Source organism: Vanessa atalanta, chromosome 6 (assembly GCF_905147765.1).
Source record: "Vanessa atalanta chromosome 6, ilVanAtal1.2, whole genome shotgun sequence".
NCBI lineage: Eukaryota > Metazoa > Arthropoda > Insecta > Lepidoptera > Nymphalidae > Vanessa > Vanessa atalanta.
In genome coordinates this window covers 12,079,618-12,093,496 of record NC_061876.1, presented here as the reverse complement: position 1 = coordinate 12,093,496, position 13,879 = coordinate 12,079,618, and the positions used below count along the sequence as shown (strand labels likewise).

General features: G+C 32.7%; 1 non-coding gene across 1 annotated transcript; it reads right to left on the bottom strand.

The window, feature by feature from the left end:
• Positions 1–9,004: 9,004 nt before the first annotated feature.
• Trnag-gcc lies at positions 9,005–9,075 on the bottom strand. The gene has a single exon. It is a non-coding gene; the product is annotated as a tRNA-Gly (tRNA).
• Positions 9,076–13,879: the final 4,804 nt, after the last annotated feature.

The following is a 13,879-nucleotide window of genomic DNA, read 5'->3' as shown; positions in this document are numbered from 1 at the left end:
AAATCTATGCATTAAATCTTATAACTTTAAATATGATACAAGTAAAACAGGATTTTATAACGCAGCTGTAAAAAGTAAGATCAAATTTTATCAACCTTTATATACGTCTCGCCTTTTCATAAAATATTAAGCATATAAATTATGTAATCTAATTTGATTAAACACTAGTCATATATATATAATATAATTATATGCCATTAGAGCTGCTTCTAACTAGTGTTGTTAAGACTTTGTTCAATCGTAATTTTTTACATTGATCTTGACAGCATTACTAAGCGTAATGCTGTCAAAGATTACAAAATCATGGAGAAGCTCCAATGATTTTTGTCAAGATCATTTTCGTTTATAATTAATTTCGTGCTCAGCGATGGAGGAAATAAAAGTGAGAGTACTTGTACGTATCGTATGAAATTCTACCACATGTATCCACCAACGCAGTTTGGTATTAATTTAATTGTGTGAATTATTTTGATAATGAAAATTATCAGATAATTTTCGTTATCAGTTATATACAATTTTTGCTAATTAATTTGTTCACAGACTTATCATTGATCTATGTATTATTTTCTTTATATGTTCGATTAAATATATGTTTAACATTATTATAATATGTATGTCATTGAACCTTTCAGCAAAGTACGTCAAACCATTGAACATTTATAACTGTAACAATAACGCTACTAAAGCTTTTGTTTATAACAAAGCTATTAACGACTGTGACGAAATTATATGGACCGGATGTCCTCACATAGGAAATGTATTTGAAGAAAAACTAGATTGCTTGCAAACTTGTTATCGAGGTGATTTAAACTGGAATAAAAAGATAAAAATGATGTCGGATGAACTTACAGATCAGTTGGAAACGATTCTAAATAATATCTCAATCGAAGATTCTGATACGACAACAAATCATACAAAAACTAATCACGTCACAGAAAATAGTAAATTATTATACAATACCGATAAAGTTATAAAAAATCAAAATATCATCAATCTAACTGACACTCAGTATTTTAATGGTAAGAAAACTTTAAAGGTTAAGTTTGATGGAACTACCGACACACCGGTTACAGAAATAAATGGTGAGGATGACTATAAACTAGCCTTAAGTGCAAGTGAGAAAATAAACGAAATAAATTCAAATGAATCTTTTATCGATATAAATACTGACCTAATCAATTATACATCTACAGCAGACTATGTTAAAACAACTATTAATAAATTAAAAACTAATGACATAAATGGAGAAGATGATATAACTACTACAAAATTCACTAAATTCGAATCTCCTACTCTAGAAATACCAACTACTACTAAAGTTGAACCTACGTCTGATATGACAAGAAGTACTGAAGTTAAATTGACTACAGCCAAAGCGACAAGAACATCTACTACTACTGAAAAATTAACCAAATCGACAAGAAGAAAGAGAACAACAGTGTTGGATATCGGGACTGCAAAAGCCGTTGTATTACCGCAGGATCTGTAGTTTATTTGAACACCACTTTGTTCAGTTTAATATACATAGGCATTTATGAAAGTTAGACAACACATCATTACTATAAGTACCGATATTTACTGATTAGAAAAATTGTTATATTAATCTTCTAACCGAAAAGGCTTAGCTGTTTATTATATTTATTTTTCGTTTAAAATAAATAAAGATTACACCAGTGCATCTCATAGTAGATCCCAATATCATAAGAAACCGTTCTTTTTTCAATATGAACATGTAACCTTATTGATAATAAAAATACACCATTCAAGTGCAATTTATCAAATTTTTGTCTGTTCCAATATTTAGGATCGGATTTCGGCCGTCAGAGCTTCAGCCTTGGGGTTCCACAAGATATTTTTTTATTAAAATACTACAATATTGACGTGTTAAGAACATGAATAAAATAGAAATTTATTTAAGATAATTATTTGATGTATGTCCATAATTATGTTGACTTAAAGCAATTGTTTGATGTATTTTGAAAATGTCGACCCTCTAAATGCTAACCAACAAACGTGTATATTTTGGAGACGACATTTTGTTTTTTCAAATATTTCTCCGCAGACTTTCATCCTTGCCATTTTTCGAGTATTTGTTTTTAATTTGGTTCGTATATTCATCTGCATAAATTATAAAGCACCACATTCAGGCAGCGTCTCGAAATCCACGATGTCTCGGTTTTAGAGCCATTTTGATATTATGATGTCTTATCACGTTATTTATTATTTATGTAGTAACTCTTTGAAATGGTCACTTGGATTAAATGATCTGGGTTCGTAATCTATTGACTGGTGTGACGTCAGCATATTTTGAGTAGATATTCGAATCGAGAGATACAATAACGAGAGCGATTAGTGTAATCTTTACCGAGATCATCGTTGCGTTAATCGGTTAATTTATACACGACCAAAACTATACAATTGTTTATTACTTAACTATCTCTGATGTTCCTAGAAGATAAAATCAATTCATGGTAGTTGTGATGTAAGACCACCTTCGTCATTTATATGACGATTTTTATATGATGATGACAAATAAAATATGTCGAAATGTTTGCACGAACATAAGCTTACAAAATAATCTTAGCATCGCTATTAAGATAGTCAAAACGAACTCCGATCTTCCATAAATTCATTCTAATTACTGGTGATTCTCAGGACGTTCAGATAGTTCAGATTTATTAATATAATCGATAGATAATACGAATAGAATAAACATATCCTACGTCTACCATTATTCTGTCAATTATATATCGAATGAAATCGAATCGATTTTATCGAGGCATCGGTATCTTTATTCTCTACAATTGTATATAATTTCATGGTTATATCCGATACGAAATCAGAGAATAGGAGAGCATCAAGATATACTTATACAAGATCTAGTTTATTTATATAAATCGTATAAAATATTCGTAAAACGTTTACTAAGGTTACATTTATGAATGATAAAAAGGGTAATTTTTTTTGCATTCTTATTGTTTTGGGCTTGTACATATATCTGCCCCGTTGTTTTTTAAACATACTTTATATTAAATTTGGATTCGATTCGATCGGACCAATAAAATCTCATTAGTATCAATTGTCGTCTGTAACAAAGAATGATGTTATGACTCCGTGCCTCAAAAGGCTCATGAAGCCTGTGATGTGGGGTTGTCATCAGTCGGAACTTAAAAGCATAGATTTATACCCTATCTTGGATTAAAAATATGTCTTGGGACTTGGATATAATGCGGTATTGTATATTGTACACGTTTTATATATAATTGAATTTAACATACAGTAAAATATTTTTTTGGTTGTGCTCAAATCACGTAGAAACGTTTGAACGTATCCGTATAAGACTGTAAACGTAGATATTTATATGGTATTATTTTTTGTGTTCCGTTGATGCTTCTCCCTATTTTATTATGCCCAGTGAAGCAGGCTGTTACCGCATCTACTATAACCTATATACAAAAAAAAAACATGTCAAGCCAGGTCGATAAACGAGTGCTCGATATACAATGATTTCCACAGGATTAATTATCCCTAAGTAAATATTTCATCAATCTCATGATTTTAAATATTTTAATTAATATTGACCAATGAGGAGTAATTGAATGTTGAAATATAAATCAGTTTGCAAATTACAGTTAAATTCAAATCTAAAATGTATATATTCGTTTTAAACTTTTAGTTGAATGAATAACGTGTCTATGGTAAGGATCAGTGAAGCTTCGCCAATTAAAGCTGACATGCCTCAATACTCTATAGTATCTGTTAAATGTCACTCAAGTAACCTAGATAGACGACTAGCGCCGATTAATAAAATACTCCATTTAAATAAAGACATTATAAGGGCGAATAGTTTGTATTGCGATATAGGTTATACTTGAATTTTTTTTTTTTTTTTTTTTTTATGTCATAAGGTGGCAAACGAGCAGGAGGCTCACCTGATGGAAAGTGACTACCACCGCCCATGGACATCTGCAACACCGGGGGGCTTGCAGGTGCGTTGCCGGCCTTTCAGGAAAGAGTACGCTCTTTTCTTGAAGGTTCCCAAGTCGTATCGGTTCGGAAAAACCGCCGGCGAAAGCTGGTTCCACAGAGTGGTTGTGCGAGGCAGAAAATGTCTTAAAAATCGCGCTGTTGTGGATTTTCGGACATCTAGGTGGTGCGGGTGATATTTGGAATTTTGACGAGATGTCCGAAGGTGAAATTCAGCAGCCGGGATTAATTCGAACAATTCCTCGGAACATTCCCCGTGATAAATTCTGTAGAAGATGCAGAGCGATCCAACATCTCTACGCAAAGCCAAAGGATCAAGCAGATCGGAAAGGGCTTGATCGTCGATAATTCGAGCCGCTCTACGTTGGATACGGTCAAATGGAAGGAGCTGGTACTGGGGAGCACCCGCCCAGAGGTGAGAGCAGTATTCCATGTGAGGCCGAATTTGCGCCTTGTATAGTCTTAGACGATGGGCCGACGTGAAATACTGTCTTGCCTTGCTGAGCACACCAAGCTTTTTTGATGCCAATTTGGCTTTGCCTTCCAATTGACCGCGGAACTGAACGAGACTCGAAACATCAACGCCAAGTATTCCGATACTAGCTGTAGCGGCTAACGGAATGTTCTCGAATCGTGGAGATACGACAAATGGTGTTTTTTTAGCAGTTAACGCGCAAACTTGCGTCTTTTTGGGGTTGAAGTGAACTAGGTTTAGCCGACCCCAGTTCGAGACTTTGTTTAACGAAGACTCGATTTCAGATACAAGTTTGTTCCGGTTTTCTTCGACGTTTTCCCGAGAAATATTAGCACGGCCGGTGTATGAGGTGTCTACGGTGCTGTCGTCTGCATAGCAATGAATGTTACTGATTTGCAACAAGTCATTGATATGCAGAAGAAACAGAGTGGGTGATAGAACGCAGCCTTGTGGAACACCAGCATTGACGAATTTTAAGTCAGAGCATGCACCGTCGACAACGACCTTGATGCTCCGATCTGCCAAAAAACTGGTAATCCAATTGCATAATTTCCCGGGAAGCCCATAGGAAGGAAGCTTCGAAAGAAGCGCTTTGTGCCACACGCGATCGAAGGCCTTCGCTATGTCCAGACTGGCTGCTAATGCCTCCCCTTTGCTCTCAACTGCTTCCGCCCATCTATGAGTAAGGTAAACTAGAAGATCACCGGCTGAGCGACCCCGACGGAAACCGTACTGGCGGTCGCTAATCAGCTGGTACTCCTCTAGGTACCGCAGGAGCTGGCAGTTTATAATGGACTCCATTACCTTGGAGAACAAGGAGGTGATGGCTATAGGCCTATAATTGGACGGGTCTGAGCGGTTGCCCTTTTTAGGGATCGGATGCACCAAAGCAGTCTTCCAGGAGTTCGGGACGACGCCGAATGCATAGGATTGCCGGAAAAGACGCGTTAAGACCGGCGCCAACTCGGGAGCACAAGTCCGTAGCACGATTGGAGGGAAATTATAATTAAATTGGAATTATATTTAAATATAAATAGTTAAACTTGCAAGGTCTATCGTGAACGTTGGTTTTTTTAAATTATTTATTCACTAGACGTAGTCATTGGTTTAATTTAAAAAACTAAAAGTTCGAATTTAAAAAACACGTGAATGCGATATATATATTTTTTTTAATGATAACTGGAAAGTTAAGGTAGAAAAGAAACGTACATGCAAATAAACATAAATCCCGAAATCATTACACTTTTTATAGGCGTGTAAAAATGCCTGCAAGATTAAATAATATATAAATATTTTCTGTTAAAAAAGTAATTTTGAATTCAGAAAATTAGCAGACAAACGAATGAATAAAATAGGAGATGTGAATTTAACATTTAAATATTGTATAATAATTATTAATTGTGTATTAAATAAATTAAAAAAAGTACATGACCATTCATACTGGTATGTAAAAAACAATACATAATTATAATACAGCTCACAAATAGGTAAAAGTAAATACATAGTTGCTATACGCGACGTTAAAAACTACTGTTAAATATCAAAACATTTGTTTTTATCTTACTGGGATGAAAAAAGGAATGTCTATTGTGCATCTAAGAAACGTATTGTTCTATAGATTTTTTTTTTTGACATGATAAATGTCATAACCCTACGCGTTAGGCTCTGAACACACAATGCGGCCATTATAATCGTTTCGTTTCGTACTTCTAGTTGGGAGATCGAATACTCGACTTAGTAAAGGGGAGCCAACGTGAGGGCGGAGGATGTGATGAGATCGTCCTAATTCAAATTCGAAATTCAAATGTAAATTTATTTATTCAACGTAGAAGACGTGCTTATGTAAACACAGTTTTTACGTTAACGGTATTTTCTACTAGAACTACCTTTACCTTCCTTCTCTTGCAAGAACTCAGCTTAGGCGGAGCCAGCGTGAATGTGTTGTATATAATTGGTCTCGTTTATAGACGCTTTATAAGCTTAGAAGCGTTTTTTGTCACGAAAAGTCACGGAGCATTACAGAGCATTACAAGCTATCTGCGGCGCCGTCTGTAATCAGCTTTACGGTAACATATTTTATTTGATGTTTTTTATATATTCCAATGATTATATTTCATGTGAAATAACTTTTTTAAGTTCTAAACTAACAATGTTTTATTTATATATCTTTTACGGGTAATATTATAGATGTTAAAATTTCAAACTAATATAACACAGCATTTAACATTGAACTGAAAACTTTTCTTTGAAAAGTGAAATCATTTTAAGCATTACATAAAAACATAACTTGTTTTACTATGTAAGTTATATATTTTTTGGGTTCCGCTACCAAATGCTGATCCCTTTTACTTAGCTTACGCACACCGTCTGTCTCTCGCCGGCACTCTTTTCACAGAATACCTGGAAAGAGACCTTACTGCGAAGGACGCTTAAGATAATTTAATTTAGTTTATTTTTAAATTCACAAAATATTTAATAAAAATGTGCCACCCGTATGTTTACATATTATTTGAATACTATATAAATGCTTGTCTATCAAAATATTATAATCAATGTAGCCGTTTTGCAGTGCATTAATTAAAAAGTAGTGAATTATAATTATTTAAGAATTAAAAGCAACCGAATTTAATCAAAACTATCCAGACGAGCGTGATCACGTAACGAACATACAAACTTATGCATGTATAATATAAATAATCTGTATAAGACTGTATAATTGACATATACATTGTAGAGTAAAAACTTTTTGTTAGTAGGAGAGTTAATGACGGAATGAAAGCGTGACGCGTGCTCACGTGCCGTTTATGTCGCTCTAGCGAATAACTAGCTCGGAGCTAGGCCTAGCTGTTTAAATATATCCAGCATTTATCTCAGTTCTACATAGACTTGTATTTCTAGAATGTTCTATCGTAGCTCATTGCACGGAAATACGCCGATCGTAAAGGTTGGTTAAAAATTGGGTATTTTAACTTGACCTACGTTTTAAATTCATATTATGTAGGCCCCGTGTATATCTAGGGTACAGTGCCTTAGTGGTGACTCGCTGATGATGTTCAAGTTGGACCATTAATGAGAAGACACAGTAGATGCGCCTAACCGATATCCAAATATTAATTGGTGTAATATATCTTTTCTTTTTATAAGCTTATATTAAGGGTTATTGTAATCAATTAAGACTATAAAACGATAAAACGTAGAAGAAAATGTAGAATCATTTTCCTAATCATAGAATATTATTTTTGTTTAAATACACGTATTCACGCCACTTTTTTAAAATATATACGACGATCGATATATGACAATATACGATTCGTATTTATGTGTATATAAATGTTTGCTTAATAACTTTAAAGCTTTTTGTTGAACAAGGTCTTTTAAATATCTTTTTTTGGGTTAAAGGGGAGATTTCCAGGTCAGCGCTTATACGCGGTCTCTTGTTGTGCCTGATATCAAGTTCTACGATGTGATCTACAGTCAGCATAGATGGCGCAGTAGTTAGAACATGCAGAATGAATCTTAAAAATAAACATTGCGGATACAGACCTGGGCGTGCACAGCTGAGTATGCATGTGTGTATAATTGATCTCGTGTTCACCGCTTAATGGGAACACCGTAAGGTAAATTGTAACGATGAAATATATGTACCAGAGTGGTGGAATAAGCTCCAAATCTTCTTCTTAAGTAAAAGTAGAGTTGACCGGATTTAATTTTTATAAAATCAAAATATACTTTTACGAGCACTTTTTAATTGTCGTCTACTTATATTAAAAATAAAGCTACTACAGATTCCGCAAGCCGGCAAGAAATTCAGTAGTTACTCTTTTTCGACATATGAGATACATTATGTTTGTTAAATACAATTATATATAATAGAAGACAAAAATTAGTTCGGTTTATGCTTCATTTATTAGTTTTTTCTCACAAACGATTTGTATTTATAAATCGGCAAAGTTGAAAAAAAATCAAAAAAACTATTGACGCATCAACGGCGCATATATCGTGCGATTCGCTAAAATATTGTACACTATAAAAAAAGTTTTTAATGAAAACATGTTTTTTTTTTAATATAACACAGTGTAATTAAACACTAAACTACCTATATCCACTTTAATTTATCTTCCAAAGTTCCAATAACAGTTCCTCAACGTTCAAAACGCTATTTTTTGCAACTCCTCTGTGAATATCATAGATTAATCAAGCTCTCGAAAAACTAAATTTTTAACATTATAAAACATACATATACCTTTTTGTGATATAAAATATCTAAAAATGAATACCACCCCTTTTACTATAAATTTCCTTAATCGATACAACCCTTTATAACATTCAAGGTCAAGGTTAATGCCCTATCCATTTCAAAGGACCGAGGGTGACAAATTACATAAAATTAAACGAAATGTTCACGTTTACGCAGTTTGCATATTAAATAGTAATATTTATGCGGCTATTAATTGAAATTCTATATTTTACCAAAAATGTATAACAGTAAACGGCAATTTTATTTTGTACATGAAAAAAATAAATTACATTCGAAAAAAAACATGCATCGGCCGGGAATCGAACCCGGGCCGCCCGCGTGGCAGGCGAGCATTCTACCACTGAACCACCGATGCTTGTATAAGCATTGCAAAATTATGAATATTATTCATTTTTTTAAATACGAAAATAAGGATAAATTTCACTACGTAATATAGTTCTAATTGTGGATTGATTAAAAGAACATCTTATACAAAAAAAAAAAATAGTATTATAAAAAAACTTTAATTGTAAAAAAATATTAATATATTAAAATCTGGGTTATTTTGTTTTGGATTAGTTTATTAAAGTACTTTCACCTTAACGTATGTTAAGTAGGTATTTCAAATAGTAAAAAAATATCGAAATTTATAATTTAACATAAGTGTAAAAATAAAATAAGATAAAATTTGAAGTTGAATGTTTTGACGGTTTACTTTCGGCAAAAACCTCATTACGAATAAATTTTACTGATATCATCTACCTGTAAACTAAGTCTACTTGTTTAAAGTAGGATTACCATAGGCCCACACTACACATAAAAACAGGTCGCTAGTCGGCATCAGCCAGACACTAGGGGTTTCTTAAATATGATAATGTTTTAAACAAAAGAATCTTTTGTTAACACAGATGCGTTGTGGAATTTAGATTATTTCAACATAGGTCAATGACATCCTAAAGATTAATTATTTACCTATAAACTGCTTTATTTTAATAATTATATTAGTCATAATACTGTATTTTAGGTGAAGTTTTACAACAATTTTGATCTGCAAAGCTCATTTAAACATAATTAATTTGAAATTACAATTTCTAAGTATTTTATTAATACTATATAACAATTAAATTTAATAAATAATTAAATTATGCTTAAATACATAACTTGTCATCAACTTGTCGTAAAAAAATCAAAATGGCGCCAAACAACCAGCTGATCGACAATGCTTCTCATCTCAGTTCACACTGAATAGCGACTGATCGTCCAACAGTGTCGACAGATTTTACGTAAAACTCGATAAAAAACTCAACTCGTTAGTCGACTCGATTCCGATTCAGTCCGGTCGCGTCGCTGACAAACGGCGGATGTGTTTATGTAATAATTTTATGTTTCCTTGCATCGATTATTCCGATTAAAAGATCGATTGCGGATTAATAATGAAATGAGAAATTATGACTCAAAATAACACTTGTAATATTAATTTATCCCTTAGTTAAGTGTTATTAAATAAGATAAGTTTATCGATTGTGCGTCCTCTTAGATATGGGACGCTCAGTGTGTCTAGGTCAATAGGTATTTTGGGATGACCTAAAGTGCAAGTTTAATGTTTTGTGCGTTTATTTGTTTTGATTCAGAAGTTAGTGACGTATATATTAGTGTTTATTAGGAAGCTAGATTTGTGTGTAGGCGGTGTTAAGTGTTGTGGTGTTTCTGGATATTGATAGCAGCTTTCGTAACAACATGTTTGGAGTTTTGATGAAGAAATGGAAACCAAAAAGGTAATGTATAAACCATTTTTAGGATTATAACATCTTTTTTTTTTGTTAAAGTTACAATTTATGATGAGTGTTTTTTTTTTAATGCAAAGGTGGTAAATAATACTGCATAGAAACATTTTAGAGAACCCTATTAGTAACGGTCTTTAATTAATTATTTAATGTTTATATTCTTATTTGCAATGTAATATTGGTATGTAATTTTACGATCATATAAAGTATCGAAGATACGGTAATTTATTTTAAAACTAGGGAGATTATAAAAACGACGTTAGGTTACGTTGGTATTGTTGTACATTAAATTTTATAGTAAAAGATTTTTTGCACTTAAATTGATTAAGCCGGCGCTACACCTTCGTACAAACATGTAGTTTGTATTTGACCGAACATAAGATTAAATTTTTATTTTATTATTATTTTTTCTATTTTTCGATACACATAGCAGCAATTTAGTGGTAAAATATGCATGCATTTCTTAATCGACTTATATTTGCATTTAAAACGAATATCCTTTATTTTGTATTTATGTATTGTTAAAAATAGAATAAATAATAATTATGTCTTAAGCTAACAGCTGTAACATAAAAACGGTCAAAGAGGTTCTGTCAGCGTTTGTTTATTATTTTTATTACAAAATTCTAAAATTAAAAGGTTAAGCATTTATTCTCGTTTCACCTGCTTCAACTAGCAGCTGTAATAGAACATCACAAACACCTGGTCTATTTCGATAATAAGCGAGTCGTAAAGATACAAACATCATAAGCAAAAAAAAAAGATATATTGTTTGTTTTTAATAACAGAAAAACCGGACTAATGTATGCTTATTACAAATGTACCTATATTATAAAGGTACATATGTATTTGCATAATGAGGTTATTTTAATTGTAATTATTATATATAAATACTTACTAAGTAAAGAAATAAATTAATCTAAAACTACAGCTATGTAAAGTAGGCTACTTTTTTACGTAAACGAGGCTAATAAAAATAAATTTAATATTAGGCAGTATAATCGTAAAATTTAATTTGAATTAAAAATAGGTAAAAAAAAAACATTTAGAGTGATTTATTAACTTCATTGTAAAATTATCGTTCTTTATTTAAATTAATAGTTTAAACCGACTTTAAACGTATTAAAAAGAATAACAGTTTGGTAAAAATATTTTGATTGTCTGTGGATTAGTAATTAGCGTTTATATTATTATTTTTTAATTGTGGCTTAGATTATTATCATTAGCGGCAAGTAAGATGTATGAACATATATATATGTAGGAATCAGTGCCGGATCCAGGACTGTCGTTTGGGAGGGTCTTGACCCCAAAGGGCAGGTTTTAACAAAGTAATCACTACAAAATCCCACATTTTATTTTGCTTCAGGTAGACTTTCTAAAACGTTTAATTAGAATAATTATAAAGTTCGCGTTTAATAGGTATTGGCAACAGAAGATCTTAATGGTTTATAGGGCTAAGCCCCTTAGCGATGTAACGATTAGCCGTGGTACACATCTTTCTTATTATATAAGTTGGTTTTGGATTTTAATGCTCACATTGGCACCGTAAAGAGTATTAACCCTTCCTTAAATCACCGATGCGCCACTTGTATAGGGAACCAAAACGTTTTTTTCATCGCAAACATCCTTTTTAAAAAAAAAAACAAATTGGACCGATAGTCCCTTAGATTACCGCGAACAAACCCACAAACTCCTCAGCTTTATAATATAATAAAAGAAAATCTAAAAAGCCTGTAAATATCCCACTGTTGGGCTTAGACCCCTCTCCGATTTTCCATTAGCAAGTTCCCTCACGATGTTTTCTTTCATCGAGATCGAGCACGAGATAAATTATAAACACAAATTAAAGTTTGAAATCAGGATCATCGGTTAAAATTTCACTGAAATTTAATAAAAATTAAAATTCATATATCTAGAAATATCCTTCAATATTTTGATATTGAGTAATATAAGCGCATTATTAATTTATTGTTTTAAAATTAAGAGTCGTAATTTTTAGTCCGTATATCACGTGACCTAAAAAACACGAGCCGCCATGGTGTGGCGTCAGATAGGCAAAAACTGTCATTTTAATATAATCTGGCACTTTAATAAACAACTTTTCTAGAGTTTTAAAGCTAGTATTTGTACATTACACTCTAACGATAGCGATTGTAATTCATTATTTTCCCAAAAAACACCAAATATTTATAGCCGTTAACGTTGAATTAGTACCGTTCGTACATACACGACTGTTGTTTTTAACAATATGACGTCATCAAAATGACTGACAGCGTTTTAGTGGGAATAAAAAAGGTTTAAAATTTAATTTAAGAAAGCGTGTTTATTTTGCCGAAATATATTCTTGTGGCTTTTTATTAGAAAATCAACATTTTGAAGTACTTTTTCAAACATAGTAGGATACCTTATTGGTCATATGTGATGTGATGTGCACAAGTGTGTGCGCAAACAGATGATTAACAAATATGTCTTTATTTATAATACAACACTATTACACTTAATTACTTATTTCCACTTTATTTTACTTTCAAAATTTCGATAACAGTTTCGCCGACGTTCAAAACGCCATTTTTTCGCAAATCCTTTTACATTAATCAAGCTCTAAACCAATGATATCGCGTCAATTTGGTGTCAAATGTTGTGTATTTGGTTTTTTTCCTATTATGGTTGGAATAAGTAAACGTGCTTCCCGAGGTACGGAAACTTCCAGACTCCTGGCTTTTACTACGAATTGACAGAAAAACTCAATAACTTTTTACGGGGCCTATCTGGGATTTGAACCCTGAATCTCGAAATCTGTGTCTTCATATCGTGCTACTAGACAAACGAGCATTAGCATAGCATTAGCAGCCTGTAAATTTCCCACTGCTGGGCTAAAGGCCTCCTCTTCCTTGAGGAGAAGGTTTGGAGCATATTCCACCACGCTGCTCCAATGCGGGTTGGTGGAATACACATGTGGCAGAATTTCGTTGAGATTAGACACATGCAGGTTTCCTCACGATGTTTTCTTTCACCGCCAAGCACGAGATGAATTATAAACACAAATTAAGCACATGAAAATTCAGTGTTTCAAAGCCTGCCTGGGCTTGAACCCGAAATCATTGGTTGAGATGAACGCGTTCTAACCACTGGGCCATCTCGGCAAACGAGGCGGTCCAATAATTATGTCTATTCAACGATACGATAATTTTTACACATTATAGCGGCATCTAGGCCTAGGTTTCTATAAAATTAGCATATTTTCAAGTATAACGGATGTTTTAATCTTATTTTGTATTCAGTATCACAACATTCACGAGCTCTTCTCGATAAATTTCAATTAATTACTATAGACGTGCAGATACCTTCGTTAATGACTGCTATGCATGTACAGAACATCTGCTTCTAAAGTATTCT